This window comes from Peromyscus maniculatus, chromosome 18 (assembly GCF_049852395.1).
Source record: "Peromyscus maniculatus bairdii isolate BWxNUB_F1_BW_parent chromosome 18, HU_Pman_BW_mat_3.1, whole genome shotgun sequence".
Lineage (NCBI taxonomy): Eukaryota > Metazoa > Chordata > Mammalia > Rodentia > Cricetidae > Peromyscus > Peromyscus maniculatus.
This window is the reverse complement of record NC_134869.1, coordinates 13,198,152-13,216,430: the sequence shown is the minus strand read 5'-3', so window position 1 is coordinate 13,216,430 and position 18,279 is coordinate 13,198,152.

The window sequence follows — 18,279 nt, the reverse complement described above, 5'->3', positions numbered from 1 at the left end:
CATTGTGTCCAGCTATCTTCTCTTTTCTTGCAACAGGATCTTTGCTGTGCCCCATTCCGGCATCTGGAGTCTCGACGCACACATATTGATATCTGATATGATGACCAATCCCACAAACAATTTCACTTAATTCAATAAACATTTGCCAGATTGAGTTACATCTCAGGTGATGTGTTAGGTGCTGGCTGGATAATATGGTGTGATAAATGCTTTAGCAGAAGCATGTGTATACTGCTATGGAAACTCAAATGGAGAGTAATAAATTCTTCCAAGGAAGGATCAGAAAAAGTCATTGGGGAAGAGTCTATATTTGGGATTAGAGGTTCTCTCAGAGGTCAGGGAGGTAGGCAGAAACGAGCATTCCATCAAAGAGCAAAACCAAGAGAGAACCAAGGAGTGAATACTTGGTGTTTCAGGGAACAAGGACACGGTTTTCCCCAGGGTGACCTCTAACCATCACCATGATCATTCCTTGGGGAGATTCCTGGAAATTACATTTCGAAATCTCATGTCAGGGTGATTTGGAATCTCAGGAGTGACATCTGGCAATATTTAATAACAATAAGCAACAAGGTAATTTGTTGTTTTGTTTTGTTTTTCTGACATGGTCTCTCTGTGTAGTCCTGGTTGTCCTGGAACTTCCTCTGTAGACCAGGCTGGCCTCAAACTCACAAAGATTCGCCTCCCTCTACTTCCCAAGTGCTGGGATTAAAGGTGTGTGCCACCACATCCTACACCTTTGTGGTTTTTAAAGTAATTGAATCAATACTTATCACTCTGTGTACACTATAATGACCAGGAGGATCAATAAGATATCAATGCCAGATTCATCTCCAGAGGTTCTTAGTTAATGATTATGTGCCGTGGCCTAGATGTCTAGATTTTAAAAGTTTCTCTGGTGTTTCTGATGCAGATAACTGCTACATCCAAAATGGAGGACTCAGGTGCAGAGTATGAGCTTTAGGAAGCAAAGCAGGTACATGGGGACCAGCTATACATTGTAACAGGGATGTGAGAAGCTCATGACATTTTTTCAATATATGTTAGGGAGTTTGCAACTCGCAAGTTGGTCTTGCAGATGATAGAGAAAATGAAGTGTCTCCCAGAAAGTTAAATTTCTATTTAGTTACCCCAGCCAGTGATGTCAGGAACCCAAATCTGACTTATGTACTCTTCATATTGGAGACGGGGATACTCAAGTACCTTTCCCAGAAAGTGGGCTCCGCTGTGCCGCAGTCATTGATTTTAAAACTGTTTCTTTCTCTAGAGGTACAGTATCTATTTTGTACCCCACTTTAGAAACTTCATCTGCGTCTGGGTAAACACTGAGCCAGGCAAGTTCAAGAAGGCAAGACTTCTGGCAGGTTGGTGGTGGTGGGAGAGATTACACATTTGTGTGGGCGCCAAGCTTAGCATCATACAATCCAGTGAGTCCAAGAGGTTCAGAAATAAAAGGAAGTGTTTTTTTTTTTTTTTTTTTTTGTGAGGATTACAGTATGTTTGGGGCACTGTGGAGTTTTTGGGGTGGATTGGGGTTTTGGAACTGCAGTGGTCCAACATGATCAGGAGAGTACCAGCTACATCATGGGTACAGGTAAAAGGGAGTGGTGGGAAGTCCCATGTAGGGCATACCACCAGGCCCTATGTAGCAATTCATCATATAGACCTCTTAAGTGTCCTTGATCTTATTTCCTCTCTCTTTGTCTTTTCTGTCCCTCATCCTTTTCTTTAGTACTCTGTATCCTCACTCTCTATTCTGAGCCCTGAGATGACCAACCAGGCCCAACTAGCCTCAAAAGTTGCTTAAAAAAAAAATAAATAAAACATCTCTGTTCATTGGTGTGTGTGTGTGTGTGTGTGTGTGTGTGTGTGTGTGTGTGTGTGTGTCCATGTGTGTGCCATGATGTACATGTGTAGGTCAGAGAACAACTCCGTGGAGTCAATACTCTCTTTCCACCTTTAATGTGCATCCTAGAGAATGAACTCTGTCCTTCATCCTCTTCCTAGTCCTTTAGGCTTCATAGCAATGCTGTTTCACACTGAGCCACCTTGCCACTCCCCCTCCCTGCCCTTTGCCCAGAGACCTAGAGAGAAAAAATGCCCAGGAAAAAATGTCATATGGATAATTAGTGGTAGTACTATGACAGGACCATGTATTGTACTTTCTCTCTTATAGATGAATTGCTAAACGGTCTAGTTAAATAAAAATCACAGAGCCAGATATAGGGGTGAAAACCTGAGAGATCAGGGAAATAGGAAAAGCCACAGCTAACCTCACCTCACCAACTCTGCAGCCTCCAAAGCAAGCTCCTTCCTGTCCAGCCATGCCTATATGCCTTGCTGTTCTGTTCTCTCATTTGTTCTCTCAGCCCAGCTACATCACTACCTCTTCCTGCCCAGCTCTGTCACTTCCACAGACCTCCAGACCTCTGTGGTTAGTGCTGGGATTAAAGGCATGTATCACCATACCTGGCTCTGTTCCCATTGTAGCCTTGAACTCACAGAGATCCAGACAGATCCCTGCCTCCCAAGTGACAGGTGTGCGCTACCATTGCATGACTTCTATGTTTACGATAGTGACTGACTTTTTCCTCTGATCCTCAGGTAAATTTTATTGGGAGACACAGTGTATTGGGGGACACAATGAATCACCACACTCTCTATGCCTGTGTATACTCTAGTATCCTTTGAAAGCCAAGTGAATCATTTGAGATATACATTGTATGTCATGCATGGTACCTATACTGGTTTTCTAAGAAAGCACCACCAATTAACCTGGCATGCTGACTAAATTAATTGAAAAGGACATTGCCTAAAATTTTTGTGAAAATAGAAGTAGGAATTTACAAAATAGGAAGTTCTGACTCACATATTTTAGGCTGCATGATGAGTTACTAAAGTTACGATCTGCTGTTGTGATAATGTAGAGTTCCAAAACCATGAATGTTAGGACAAGAAGAGACCAGTGGTCTTACGGTTGAATATGGAAAAGGTCTGCTGTGGTTGTCACTTTGGTTCATCGACCTTGCTCAGGCGTCTTTCTTTTGTCTTCAGACCCCATCTGTTGGTGTCCTCACATGAACATGTAGAGGATCAGCTCACTGCTCTTCTAGCACAGCACTGCACTGGTTGGTTTTCTTCTGTGGTGTTTTGGAGTCTGGGAGCCCAAGGCAGTGTCTAACTCTGTGCAGACAGGGCAGATACTAAAGGTAGCTGCTGAATTGATTGATGTGGTGTTTGCCTGTCATACAAAATGCTCTAGGCACAGCCTTCGGCAGGTTTTTTCAGTCTCCAAGCACACTATAACTCCCTACAACATATTAGATAAGAGCCAGAACATGGCTGATGCTACTTCCCACTCAGAGATTATACATGTTGGCATCTTTTTAAAAAAAATTCCAAAAATTTGGAACTTGGAGAGATTTTGAAGGTCAATAAGCCCAACCCACAGCTGCTTCAAGAAAGGCAGATTATTCAAAGACGTAGGGATTTGGCAGCTTCTTGGTTTGTGTACTAGTAAAAAGTCCGCCAGAAAGAATAATTCAGATTAAAAGTCATTTGAGGGCCAGAATTATTCTTTTTGGCTACATCTGTCACATTGGTAAAGAATAGTTAAATCTATTAGCATTTTTCTTCTTTGTTTTATATTTATGTATTTAACACATACAAGACACACAAATTTTAAGTTTCTAGCTTTAGAAACTTTTTTACCTATATGTATTCATCCACAGAACTATCTCACAAATTAAGATATAAATTATGGGCTGGAGAGATGGCTCAGAGATTAAGAGCACTGACTGTTCTTCCAGAGGCCCTGAGTTCAATTCCCAGCAACTGCATGGTGGCTCACAACCATCTGTAATGAGATCTGGTGCCCTCTTCTTCTGGCCTGCAGTCATATATGCTGTATACATAATAAATAAATAAAAAAAGATAAAAATCATGACAGTGAGTTGGTGGTCAACTTGATTGGATCCAGGATCAATTAAGAGACGTGCCTCTGGAGGGATCTGCGAGGGTATTTCTTGGAATGATTAACTAAGGTGGAGGATGCTCCCTCAGAGTGGGGAGTATCTTCCCTTCCTATAAAGAGTTCTGAGAGACAAATGGGGCTGCTTTGACCTGCTCCTCTTGGCTCCTTGGTGATGAGAGCATCTAAGTTGCCACTGTTGCTGCTGCTGCTGCTACCATCCTGTACTGGCACCTGAATCTAGCTTCTTCGCCCTTACAACATAGACTGAAGACCCAGGCCTCCACACCAGACTGTGAGTGCTGACACATCCACCCTTGTGGACTGAGTTTCTACCAGGTTTTAGGCTCTCTAGCCTGTACTCAGTCCCTGTTGGACTACCCAGCCCACATCCTGTAGAGCAATCTAATAAATCTTCTCTGTAATATGTATTCATGCTAATGGTTCTATTCCTCTAGAGAACCTTGAGTTCCTCTAGGGGGACCCACAGTCCATTTTAAGGCTGAGATTGGTAGTGCGGACCTATAATTGCAGCATTTGAAAGGCTGAGACAGGAGGATTGCCGAGTCCTGGAAATCCTGGGTTGCATAGCCAGACACTATCACAAAGAATCTTTAAAAATGGCGTAGACTGTTCCACAGGGGGAAACTTTACCCATGAGCTAATGCTCTCTTACTGCTGCTGTCTTTTCCAAGAAATCTAATTTCTACCTCCACAGGTTTGTAGCCTAGCTTTGATCTTTGTATAAATGAACTATGTAGTTTTGTTGGAGGTTTATCCATGTTGTTATATGCACCAATTGTTTTCTTTTTCACAGCTGAGTGTGAATCTCATGACTACAAGTTATATTACAGGGTAATAACTTGTTAGTACAGGGTATTAGCTATTATTCAGAAGAAAGTCGAATGTGTTGCAACTTTAATTTAGCAGCTCCATGAGCTCCTTTCTGGATTCCTTGTCTTCAAGTGGGAAGGAATGGCTAGCATTGTTTTTCAGTTCTAGAGTCAGTGAATTACAGTATATGCATTGAAGATTCAACTTACAACTGGAAGACATTTACAAATTACATCTGACAAAGATTTCATACCAAGAAATGTCCAAATAATTCCTATAAGGCAGTAAGAAAAAGAGAGCAATATATATAGCCTAAGCCAAAATGGGAAGAAGGTTTGTGTGTGTGTTTGCTGCTGTTGTTACAATGAAGAAATTGCTGAGCAGAAAATCCTGGCATCATTGTAATGACCTTGGAACACATATTTGCAAAGTCTCTGAAATGTTTGGTTATCTTCATGCTGCAGAAAAGTACCCCTTGTATTGTTCACAATGAGAAAGATAGCATACTGTATTTGAGTTTGGTGAATATGTGGAAATGGTAGCACAAAGGGACAGCCCAAAATGTAAAGCTCCCTGCCAATGAAAAGCATCATTATTATTCTAGGTCTGTAGGAATGCAGTTGACATCAGCCACCATTCAACCCAGTTGCAGGTGTAGCCACAGGCAGGGTTGTTTTCCTTTGTTCCTTTGCCATGGCAGTGGGAGAGTCTCCGAATGCACACAAATAACAGCTGTGATCTTCATTGAGAGTTTTGAGTAGCCAAGCAAGGTGTATACTGATCGCATAGCAACAGATAGGTTTTCACTTGGGCAGGCACAGTATTATTGCCTCCAAGTTTAAAAGGGAAAGTTTTAACAGGCCTCTTGGAAGTGACCCCTGTTTCGCCCCCACCTGGTCCCAGTTACTGTCAGTGCGTCATCTCTCTCCCACATGCCCAGTGGGAAAACAACTTTGCCATCCAGAGCAAAGGGAGGATTCTGCTGTGTCAGGGATACAAGGGTCTGCATATGGCTCATTGTGCATTGCCCAATTAGCATTGCCCCCACCCACCCCCCACCCCCACTCAGTGCTGGAGTTCCCTGCCTTATCATTTCAGCATGAGAAGCCACTGCAAACCAAAGCTTTGCCAGAATGCTGTGGTCTCTCTGCCTTGGCCTCTTTCAAGATTTTGCAACACTGGTCTCATCTGAGCAGGGTGAGAAATTGTCCCATCATCGCAATCAACCCAGATTGGTCAACCAAAGAGAATTTGCTTGTTCCTCACATTTGCTGCCCAAATCTTCTTGGACGAGGAGATCCCCATGACCCTGCCCCAAGACTGGCGGTTAACTGTTAGGTATTCCCTGTAAATCATCCATCAATTTACTTCCCACTTGGTCTTTTCTCACCCATTTCTTTTCTAAAAGATTGAGCTGTTTGATAGTAATATAAATGTATACAAACAGCACACAGAATCCAGCACAGTGTAGCTAGCTGCCGATGACACAGAGTTCTGAAGAACAACTATAGGTTTGAATCTGAGTTTAGCACAATACCTGGGCGATTAAAATCCCAAGATTCGGGAGCTATAAAACTGGGACAAAACATCACCCCAGCTCTCAAGATTCTCAGTCTGCCACATGAGGTAACCCAGTACACCCTCCCAGAGGGTGGACAGTCCACAGTTATTGCCTCATAAATACTATGTGGGATGTTTGTTCCACAGATTGTGCAGCTGGGATCGATCATCCTGTGCAGTGGCCAGCTCAAGTTCACAGCAGAAGTGTATGTTAATCCTAGGACAAGAATGAAGTCCCAGAGTTCCTTTCCACTGGGGGGCAAAAAAGGCCACAGGGAACGGTGACTTCTTCAAGCTTGGGTGGGGAACAACACAGGCAAACCGAAGCAAAGTGAGATGAGTTATTACGTGTTGTTGGCTTTTTTAACTAAGTGGTCTAGCTGACTGGCACGGAAAGGAGGCTTTCATCCTGGAAACGGTAATCCTGCCTTCCACTTGCAGCCTTTTGTGAAGGGCATCCATCTTGCTTTTAGCAATCCTGGCTTCCCCTTGCAGCCTTTTGTGAAGGGCATCCATTTTGCTTTAAGGAGTTGCGACCTTTAGATTAGAAAAGCAAAAGGAAGCTAGTACTATGGGTCTCCTAAGAGGAGCGTGGAGTTGATACTTCAGCTTTAATTGACAAGAGGCAGGTTTTTGTGGAGAGAAGAAAAGATCTTTGAGAATAAAGGGAAGGGTCTTTTAGGGGAGGTGTAGATCTATGACGTAAGAGCTGGCAAATAAGAGAAGGACCAGGTTATGGCATTTCCTCTCTAGGCTACTAGGTGGAGAGCCGCTGATTGGGAGAAGGAGAGGAGTGGTGGGCTGAATACCAGGATGTGGAAGACAGACCTAAGGGGATCACATGGAGGGGAGCTGCTGAGCGGCTATGTTAGCTGCTCTTCATGGTCTTTTCTGTTGTGAATCTTCTATAAACCTCTGCCCGCATGCCCATCTGTACATTTTCAGCAGAAACAATACCCTGGATTTTTCTGAGCTCCATCTGAGCTACCTTGTCAGATCTCTCTTTTTAATGCCCAAGGACACTAACACACACTATAAAGCATAGACCCAGTCTGGAAGTTCCTTGGAGATGTAAAATGAAGCTCCTGGTACTTGTACTTTGTGCCCCGACTAGTCCCGTTACTTACGTTTTAATTTAAAAGTTCACAGAGCAAGCTCGTTAAGGGTATGGGCTCTAGAGCCAGGTGACTTTTACCTGGTTCTCCCCGCTTATTAGCTAGGAAACTTGGAGGAAGTTTCAGAGGTGCTCAGAGCCTTGGGTTCCTTATCTTTCAGATGGCACAATCATAATTCCTGCCACATGGGTTTGCATTGCCTCAGTGAATTAATACACGGGGAGGACTTTGTTAGAGCAATGTCTCATATGTAGTGGAGTACAGGAACTGCTGGTTGGAGATGTTGCTACCTGTGCTCAGCCACAAGTGTGTGTGTGTGTGTGTGTGTGTGTGTGTGTGTGTGTGTGTGTGTGTGCCTGAGTGTGTACTTAAAGAGATGAGAAACTGGTAGGTTTTTGTTTTTTGGTTTTTTTTTTTTTTTTTTTAATAACCAAAGAGGAGTTGTATTTCATTATTTCAATGTTTTGGGTGCTATTCATTTGATTTTCTATTCCTTGATTTATAAATGCTTTAAGTAATTGTGGAGCCCTTTACTAAATGATTCTTAAGGTAGGCATACCTCTTCCCTAAGGTAGCTTGTAACTTCAATTAGTCTATCCGACAAACACTTCTCCCTTGACCTGACTTGGGGGCCGTGTCAATCTCCAGAGCATATCTGCTGGTCCTGGAAAGCTGGGGTCCTGCAGCAGGCCATAAACTGCATGGTATATGGATTTAATAATGTCAGGGGAAATTTTCAGTTAATTCCTTGGACTGTGGGTACACCCAGGATTCAAAGGCCAGACCAAAATGACATGAAGAGAAACAGAAAACTGGTAATTATCTGGTGAATTTGGGTCATGTGGAAAGCCAAACCAAATTACTTTAGCCAAGGAAAAAGTGATTTTTTTTTTTAAACAAATGAATTAGCTTTGGTAAGATTTTGATGGGGTCTTCCCCTCTCTTCTCTCTTCTACCAGGTATTTCCTAGAAGCCAACAGATGACTTTGTAAGAAGATGAAAGTTGGGTATTCTGAAGGATGTCAAATTCAGGGGGAATCTGTGATTTTGCATTACTCTCAGTATAAACATATATAGAAAACTCACAGCTTGATTCTCAAAGCTGTGGCTATAGGACCCATTACTTCTTAGGTGTTCTTCATTTTAAATGAAAGTTGGCAATCCTTTTTTTTTAAATTTTGAAAGAAATGTTTTCACTGAGATTATTTCCTAGGTATTTAAAAAAATTTTTAAATTATATTTTACTCCAAATTTGTACGTCTAGAGTAAAAACAAATGAGAGAAACAGGTTTTAATTTTTATGTTGTCAGTCACTTATTACAATTTTAGTAGAGGATTTCAAAGCATTTCCTTATCCAAGAAATAGTAATGGAAATTGCTGACTCCATCTGTAACCTGCAAAATCCCATTAACTGGTGTCATGAGAATTTGTCACTTTGTCATCTAGCTGACCTTTTATAACCCGGGCACTCAGAGTGAACTGACATCCCCTTCAGTTCTTCAGATTTCATTGTGGTCTCACCAAGAACCCCTTCCCATCAGCATCTCAGCCAGCCCAAGCCAATTTTAGAGCAAAGTGCATAACCAGAAATTGGCGCCAACCTTTGTGTATCATCCTTTCCATATTCAAAAACTGCCCAAGACTCATCTGATTAAGCATAAAAATAACTCTGTGAATGTCATTAGGCTGATGAACATTCCACCTCTGGCCACTTGAATTTGTATTCTGGGCATGTATCATTAAGTCACTGTTAAGTTGTTTCTCTTGTAAGGACCTGACATGCTCTCTAGAGTCTGAAGAATATTTTCATATTGAGTTTCGAAGGTTGAAATTTGCAATTTCTATTCAACAGAGAGGAAACAGCTGGTAAGTTAGGAAAGGCCAGCACAGTTCATCTGGCTACCATATACTCTACTGGGTTCTCTGGTTAATAAAGCGTCTTCATTCCAACCAGGGGTCCCTCCCTGCCAAATCTCCTCATTAAATAGAGTTGTGATTAGAAAATAATAAATGACACTTTATGTCATATGTGCCTCTTTCCAAGCTTCCATAGCTGTCTTTTAAGTTTCCTCTTACACAACTTTTCCTTGGCTTTGGGTTTTTCTTCTCCCTGGCAGTCCCTCAACATGGGATATGCAAAGTTCTTGATCTATAGCCCACTACTGAATGGGGCACCTTTTTACCCATTCTTATGGGATCAGCTGTTATCAATGCATTTGTTCTTTCCACAGCCCTTAATTGCTTCACACTGATTAATCCTTGTCTTACTGGATCACAAACAGTTGATAAAAATCTTCTTCTGTTAGTTGGGAGTGTTTTTAAAGTTAAGGAAGGTCATTAGATGTCTTCTATATAGGATCCCAAATGTGTACACATATTAACCGGAAAAGTAACACTTAGGGAAGTTGCTAAAAATAGGTATTTTATGGTCTCAATTTCCAGACATTCTGAACCGTTTTGAGTGGGGCCCATAAGGTTCTAATGGACAGTCAGACTTTTGTTCCAGTGACAGATCAGAGTGCTTGATTGCAGTGGATTCAGAGCAGGCAGATGGCCTCGAGAAATGCCTGGGAAGTGAGAACAAGGAATCAAAGAAAACCTATTCATACATACAATTTCTTAATTTATTTGTTGAGACAAAAGCATACTGTTTATTTCATTAACTGATAATCTCTCAGTACAGATCGAATGGAGCAAAAATCAAACACACAAATAAAAATAAAAAACCAGCCAGGCAGTGGTGGCACATGCCTTTAATCCAAGCACTCAGGAGACAGAGGCAGGTGGATCTCTGTGAGTTCTAGGCCAGCCTGGTCTACAGAAGTTGTTCCAGGACAGCCAAGGCTACACAGAGAAACCATGTCTCAAAACAAAACAACATCAACAACAAAAAGGTTAAAAAAAATACAATCATTTGATTACAAAAACCCAGCCTTTACCCTTTCAACAGGAAACAAATTGGCTTTGTTTATTGTGTATGTGATATACTTTTTTGGATATTCTTTTATACCCTGCTTTTCATTTAACACTGTGTATTGAAAGTCTGACTATATGCTTTGTGGAGATTTTTTCCCCCATTCTTTTCAAAGGCTTCTGTCTATTCATGATCATGAACGTCTTCATGATTAGAGTCTTCATGTTGCCTACAGTGACGTCATTGAGATGCCCTCACCATGGTGGTCTGGTCAGGGCCTTTTCAGCAGTGATGATCAGTTCATGAAAACCATCATTTATGAATGGATCCGGGCATTATCAAATGGCTGGGAGGAGGTAGCTTAGTCCCTTCCATTTGTCTCTTTGTCTATCTCTGTCTGCCCTGGAAGATGCATTGGGAAGACACAATTTTTGAAGCAGAGAGCAAATCTGTTGACATCTGTCTTCACCTTGGACTTCTCAGACTCCAGAATTTTGAGAAATAAATTTTCATTATTTATAGATAGCTCATTGTTTACACCAGTATAAGTGAACTAAGAAAAGTCATCCCCAGGTGCTTAACTATGAGCTAAATATCTCCTACTGTGGACTTTAATGCTGTTCACAGCTTTTGATTTGGCAAAAAAAAAAAAAAATGCTGCAATAAACGTCTTCGTGCATGTACATGGGAGAGCTGCCCTAAGAGTAGAAATAAATCTGATGGTTCATAACACATGGGTGTTTAAAATTTCAACAGTTTCTGTTCACTTGCTACTGTTCACTGTGAATACAGGCACGATTTGAGAACAGCTGTTTTCCTGCACTGTTATCAATACTCGATCGATATTCAAAAACCTTAATAGTTTGCCGCCAGGTGGAGGTGGTGCACACCTTTAATCCCAGCACTCGGGAGGCAGAGGCAGGCGGATCTCTGTGAGTTCGAGGCCATTCTGGTCTACAAAGTGAGTTCCAGGAAAGGCGCAAAGCTACACAGAGAAACCCTGCCTTGAAAAAAAAAAGTTAGCCAATATTTTGGAAAAGTGGCATTTCATTGTGACTCAAGCTTCTGATTTTCTGCTTAGAAATGAGAGTAGCACTCTGTTTTCCATGTAACTGTGGATGGATTCACTTCCACAAGCTTTCCATTCATATCTTCTCCCAATTTTTCAATGGGTTATCCATATTTTCATGTTGATTCACAGGAATTATAGGTAAGATTCTTTTTCCCATTTTCTGTAATGAAGCTATTTAACCATTCTAAGCTAGGATTACTCAGTAGGAAATTATGGTAACCCATAGGGTCATGTCGAGTGAGAATTGATGGAGACAAAACATTAAACTCTTTGTGTACTCCTTGACATATGGAGATTGCTCAGGGTGGTTGCTTCTGCTATCAGCTTTATATTGTTCAGATGATAATCTTAGACCCTTCATAAAATCTTAATCTGATTTTTCCCAGGCCTCAGCCCAACTGTTAATTAGCTCATCCATGAATTCCATGAATCTTTGCTGATAGCTGGGTAAAAGAAGCTGCTGTAATAGGTCTTCAGGACTATAAAGGTGTGATGGTCATAGACTGGGAGGGGAAATGGCGCCCAGTCCTGTGATGAACTTAGTGTTTTGTGAGCCCCATAGACACTCTTCAGGATTTTCTGTCTCCAGGAGTGGCAGAGTGGTGGGGGATGTTTCATTTAGATCGTTTAAATTGTGATAACTCCTAACCTGATCTGCTAGTGTATCCTGGTGCTATGCCCACTTCTGTGTTGGAAGGAGGAGAAGGCTTTTCTCTGAAATTTCTGTTGGGATCTGGTGGAGCTTCTGACAGTAATGTCAGAATACTGTAGGGGGATCCTAGAGCTGCCTGGAGTTTGTAACTCTCAGAAGGGTAGGTGCCAAGTCTCCAGGTCTCAGTCATTTACAGTCCATGGTTTGCTACCTTAGCCCTGCCTCCCACAGTTTCTGTTTGTGAGTCTACATTCACCTGTCTCCAATCTTGGGGGCTATGATTTGTCTTGAGTTCTTTCTTACGAATCCAAGAAGAGTTGTTGATTTTGCAGTTTTTTTCTAATATTTACTTTTAAGATGGAATTTATACTTCTATATCTTCAGTGAAGAAACTGATACATGGACTGCCTGTTTTAAGAACAGACATGAGCCGCATGTGATGGCTGGTGCCTGTCGTGAACAGTTGGGAGGCTGAGGCTGGAGAAGCACTGTGAGTTCCAGGAGACCTTGACATAGTGAGTCTGAGGCTAGTCTGAGCCTTTAGTATAAAATAGTCTCTAAAAACCAAGCAGACAAACAGACGGTATGGGGCAGGACAGAACAGTAGTTGGTTAGAGCTGCCATAATAAAGCAACACAAGACGACAGAAATTTTCTCCTTACAGATTCAGTTCTGGAGGCCGTAGGGATAAATCAAGGCACTGGCAGGGTCTCTCTCTCTCTCTCTCTCTCTCTCTCTCTCTCTCTCTCTCTCTCTCTCTCTCTCTCTCTCTCTCTCTCAATGCAGGGGAAGAACTCCTCTTTGCATTGTCAAATCCTGGCAGTTTCCAGCACCTTGGGCTTGTAGTAACGACAGTTCAGTCTTGGTCACCCTTGTCCATGGCTTCCCCCCTGTGTCTGTGTTCCTCTTTTCCAGTCCTTCTCTTTGCTATCAGAAAGACCTTAATCACCAAATTTAGAGCCTACTATGTGCTGAGAGTCTTAACTAATCCACCAGCAAAGATGCTCATCTCCAGGTACTCACTGTCACTGGTGTTTAAGGGAGACTTGAATGTATCTTACCAAGGGATACAGTTCACTCACCATATTAGTAAAGAACCAAATTAAAATTTGAGTATACCATGGGGACATCTATATGGTGATATATGTATGAAGATAATGAGAAATTAGATTTGAGATATATTTTTATCAGAAAGGTTATAGGATTTGTTAATGGATTCAATTTGGGATAAGAGAGAAAAAAAGAGATGAAAAATAACTCAGACTTTTCATCTGAACCACTTGCTAGACAGTAAGATTTATCTACTTGTCTAGAGAGAAGCAATTTTTCAAGGAAGAAGAATGTGAGGCCTTTCCCTAGTTATCTTAATAATTTAACAGAACTTAAGAATGAGGCTTCTGGGACCAATGGACTGGGTTCACAGTGTTGTGCATTGATCTCCATCTGCAAAACATATTTACTAATAGGACTAGCTCCCTAAGAATGTTGTCGGGTCAATTAGATGTGATTGTGCATGTGAGAGATAGAATAATCTGTACCAGTCAGACAGAACTCCTACAATCCTCATCTATCTCTCTTTGAAAGGAACCTGTAAGGATCCCAAAGGTTTCTTTGAATGTCTCATGCTTTGATTTTGGTAGTGGATGAAGACAACTGATACAGAGGTAGTATGTGGGGCACAGAGAGAAGAAGGCATAGAAGTTGTGAGAAACTGTCCTTAGAGATGTTAAGGTAGTGGTCTGAACAGAAAGAAGGGAGGAAACTGCCCAAGGCTTGGTAAAAGGTTAAAAAAAAAAAAAACTATGAGAAAAGATTAAAGACTCAGGACTTTTCGAGTCTGGAATGTTGGGAAAGAGTCTTTAATGGAAGTGGGAAAGCCAAACTGTAAGGTGGCCCTGAGTAGAGAAAAGGTGCATTCAGCTTCACCATGTGGAAGTCCTGGCTGTAGAAGGGGAGAACCAAGCACAATGGTGGCATGCTGTGATGGTTGGCTATCAGGGTGGCTGGTAGATACGTTAGATGACGAATTCTACCAGACACAGCGAGGGCATGGGAGGGGCGAGGGTGGTGGCAGTGGTGGTGGGTAAAGGCACCTGTTGCCAAACCTGATGACCTGAGTTCAGTCACCTGACCTCACAGGAAGGAAGGAGAGAACTGGTCCCTGAAAGCTGTCCTTTGACTTCCACATGTACATTGGGGTACATGCCCTATGCACCCCCACAGAGATACAGACATAAATGTAAACAGAAAATTTAAAACATGAGTAGCCCAAAAGTGTAAGTTGCGTGTGATGAATTTTTTTTTTAGTTGCCCCTTTAAAAAAGTGAAACCCGAAGCAAAACACAGGTGAAACATATTTTGGCAATATCATTCAACTCACTAGAAGTGACATACCTTCTTCCAACACACACAAGCATCGTGAAATGTTAATTAGCGTTGTGTAGCAATTTCCTCTGAATTGAAATGGTCCATAGTGGAGAGAGGGTTGTTAAGACTTAGAAAGTAAATGAGTTGTGGAAAGCTAAGGAAGTAAACAAGTTAAAGCTCACAGGAAGTTCCTGAAACTTGAAAGTCACCCAGGTTGTTCCCCTATCCCTCAAGGTTAAGCAAGCAGTCACGCCTGGTGGGAAGAGGATGCTCTCTGCATAGCTGAACTGCTTGTAAGTCCTTCGGGGTGGGGTCGGGGGACCCAGGGGTGCAGCTTAATGAAGCTTCACCATGCTGGGCCCGGCTTGTTGGGAATGCAGCTATTTTGAGTCATCCACACTTTTTTTTTTTTTTTTTTTTTTTTTTTTTTTTTTGGTTTTTCGAGACAGGGTTTCTTTGTGTAGCTTTGCGCCTTTCCTGGGACTCACTTGGTAGTCCAGGCTGGCCTCGAACTCACAGAGATCCACCTGGCTCTGCCTCCCGAGTGCTGGGATTAAAGGCGTGCGCCACCACCGCCCGGCTTTTTTTTGGTTTTTTGAGACAGGGTTTCTCTGTGTAGCTTTGTGCCTTTCCTGGAACTCACTCTGTAGCCCAGGCTGGCCTCGAACTCACAGAGATTCACCTGGCTCTGCCTCCCGACTGCTGGGATTAAAGGCATGTGCCACCACCACCCGGCATCCACATTCTTGTAAGTGAGCAATCCCAGCGGACTCATTGATCCACTAAGCTGGACTTGGGTGGAGTTGTCTCTTTGGTCTGTCTTTGTTGCTTCTCTGGGGTGAACAGACATCTGTGCACACGTCCCCAGGAAAAGTCACCTCTTGATGGTTGTCATCATTGTTAGTCATGGTACGTCTTTGAAATCTGGTATTTTATAGTCATACACATCCATATTTTGAGAATGCAATTCCTGCTGCAGTGGACAGTGTTATTACAACTGGAGATGGTGATCACACAGAAGATTGGGACAGGATTTCAAAAGAATATGCAAGTCTGGCAAGGCTTGTATGGAGGGGAAGATCCTAGATAATAGGTCAACATTTTCTGGTCAGATTTGGGGAATCAGTTATTTTGCACATGTTCAATATCCTGGGGCTGGGAGATAGCTTAACTGGTGAGGTGCTTGATATCCATGCATTGGGGACCTGAATTTGATCCCTAGAATTAACAGGAAGCCAGGCACAGAAGTCCATACTTGTAATCCCAGTGCTAAGAGACAGAGCAGAGGAATTCTTGGGGTTTACTGTCTAGCAAGTGCCAGGCTAGTGAGAGTCCCTGTGTCAAAACGCAAGCTAATGGCACCTGAGAAACAACACCAAGGTTGAATTCTGGCTTCTGCATATATATATATATATATATATATATATATATATATATATATATATATAAACAATAAGGCTGTGCATGCAAGCACACATAATTTGAAGACATTCACTTCATTTGTTTCATTACTTGGCCGAGAGAAGAGGTGAATTAATAGTAGTAATTCAGTTCACATTTTAATCACAGTGTCTCCTGTTTTCTTTACTCTCAGTTCTGTCAATACTTCACTGTGGAATGTTGTCCCCTGGGCATGTCATTTGGTTCTTGTCTTGAACTCAGTGAAGCTGTGACTACTCATGTGGGAGTCTCACAAGATTAAGTCCACTAGCCTTGCTCTATGGAGGGGAGGAAGAGCTCATGAAGTAGTACAGGAGATGGCTAAGGAGGTGGCTAAGCAGGCCGTTCCAGGAAGAGCCCCTCACCTCCCTGAGGAGATGGAAGTGCTTACCCATCACTGAGAGGTGCTCCGGGAGCTCTCTTTGTAGGTTAGCCACCTTGAAGTTACCCATGATTCTTTAAATTACCTCTATTAGAGTTGTTGGTTCACCAAGCCAGACTTGGGTGGAATTGTTTCATTGGTACCCTATCTGGAGGGAACTGACATCCCCCCCCCCACATCTATGCAGGAGAAGTTGATACAAACTTTGCTCATGTATTATTCTAACTGTCCATCTCTTCATGACTGTAATGTAAATCTGATTTCCTTATAGCTACATTTCTAGAATAGAACATATTAGGTCTCTAAAGTGGCCTATGACATAAAAGCCAAATCCTTGCCTTCCATGAGTTTATAGTATGATTAGTAGAGAAGAATGTTGTAGAACAAAATCAACCTAGTGTTAGATAGTGGATAGCCAGATAATATTGCAATATGGGATCCAGGAATTCCACAGAAATAGAATCCACAGGGTTTGAAGTATCCTAGAATAGCAGAAGTGAAATATGGATCATGTCTTTACATGGCTATCCAAGGGTTTGCCTTTAAACACATGGAAAAGTTTGAAAAGGAGACACATGGTTGGACAAGTGATGTGCAAAGGCAGGATGTATATGGATTGTTAAGATATAACAGTGAAGAGAAAAGAAAATGTACTGCATAGTAATGGAATTTGAGTTGGCTAAGCAAGACTTTTGTGACTAACTTTCACAATGGACCGAAGAGAGTAGAGGAGGTATGTGGCTATGGCAACTGCCTAGAAGGCGATAAGGGGTGGATTAAGGTGATGCTTTGGGGATAGGTAGGAGCAGAAATGATGACAGGTGTTTGAACAGTCCCCTCACTGGACTAATTTAACCTAAATGTGTATTGGGAGGTTGAATTCATTGTGAAGGACAACTTCAAGGTTCTGAACTAGTTACTGGGTGATGGTGCTACAGGCTGAAAGTTCCAGATGGATAACTGCTTTTTTGAGGCAAACATTGAGAGAGGAAAATGGGTTGAAGACAAAGTGTTAGAAGATGTCTAAGTGGGAATTTCCAGTAAGCCTTGAAATGATGAAGGGTCTCAGAGAATGTAGGTTCTTTCCAAACTTTTTTTTTTTTTTTTTTTTTTTTTTGCCTATACAGAATGTGTTTACTTTATATGTTTCCCTGTGGCTTAGTTGATTACATTCTTATGTGTGGTTTGATGCTCCTCTGGCTTCAAACTTGTATTTGTTTTGGGCACGGTTGAAGTAAAGTGCTAACGAGCCCAAGGTCACGGGTTTGATCCCCAGAAGAGCCAGTTAGTTTCATAAAGAGGAAAACAGCATTTCATGGTTCACAGACTTCACCCCTCATCTCGTCTAACTTCTCTCAAAACTAAGAAGCATTGTCCCAAGAGGGCCTGGTGAGAAAGTGTGAGTGGCCATGTACAGTCCATTAAGGCCACGGGAATAACAGGTTCAGATGGGTTCATCTGGGCTGCTTCTCTGAGAAGCCCTGTCTGCTGTTCTCATTCAGCTCTTGGGAGAGCATCTTTTCAGAGACGGCATCGGCATCGTAACCAGATGCACATGGCACTGTCACGTGTGTCTCCACTCCCGTCTCCCTCTCTTGGTCCAGTGTGGTGATCCAGGAATGCATGGGCCTTTGCCATAAGTGTCTCCTTACCCGGGCTGGAGTATTAGTAGTTTGATTTTGAGAACCCGCTTTCTAATGTACAAATAAATCCTGGAGAGCGCAAGTGTGCCCTGAAGACTGGAAGCAGTTCTTTCACTGACAGATTTTCCCCATTGCATCAGGCTGCTTCAGCTTGCTAGATACTCTTTCTGAGAAATACACATGCACGTCTAAAATTCTTGTGCGTTTGTCATACGAGGGTACAGCATCCAATATCCCATGCCTTTGAAAGGAACAATGACATCTATCAATCAGCCCTGAGGTAGGTCTCTGCCATACAAGCCATTAACAGTGCTTGTTGGGGTAGCATC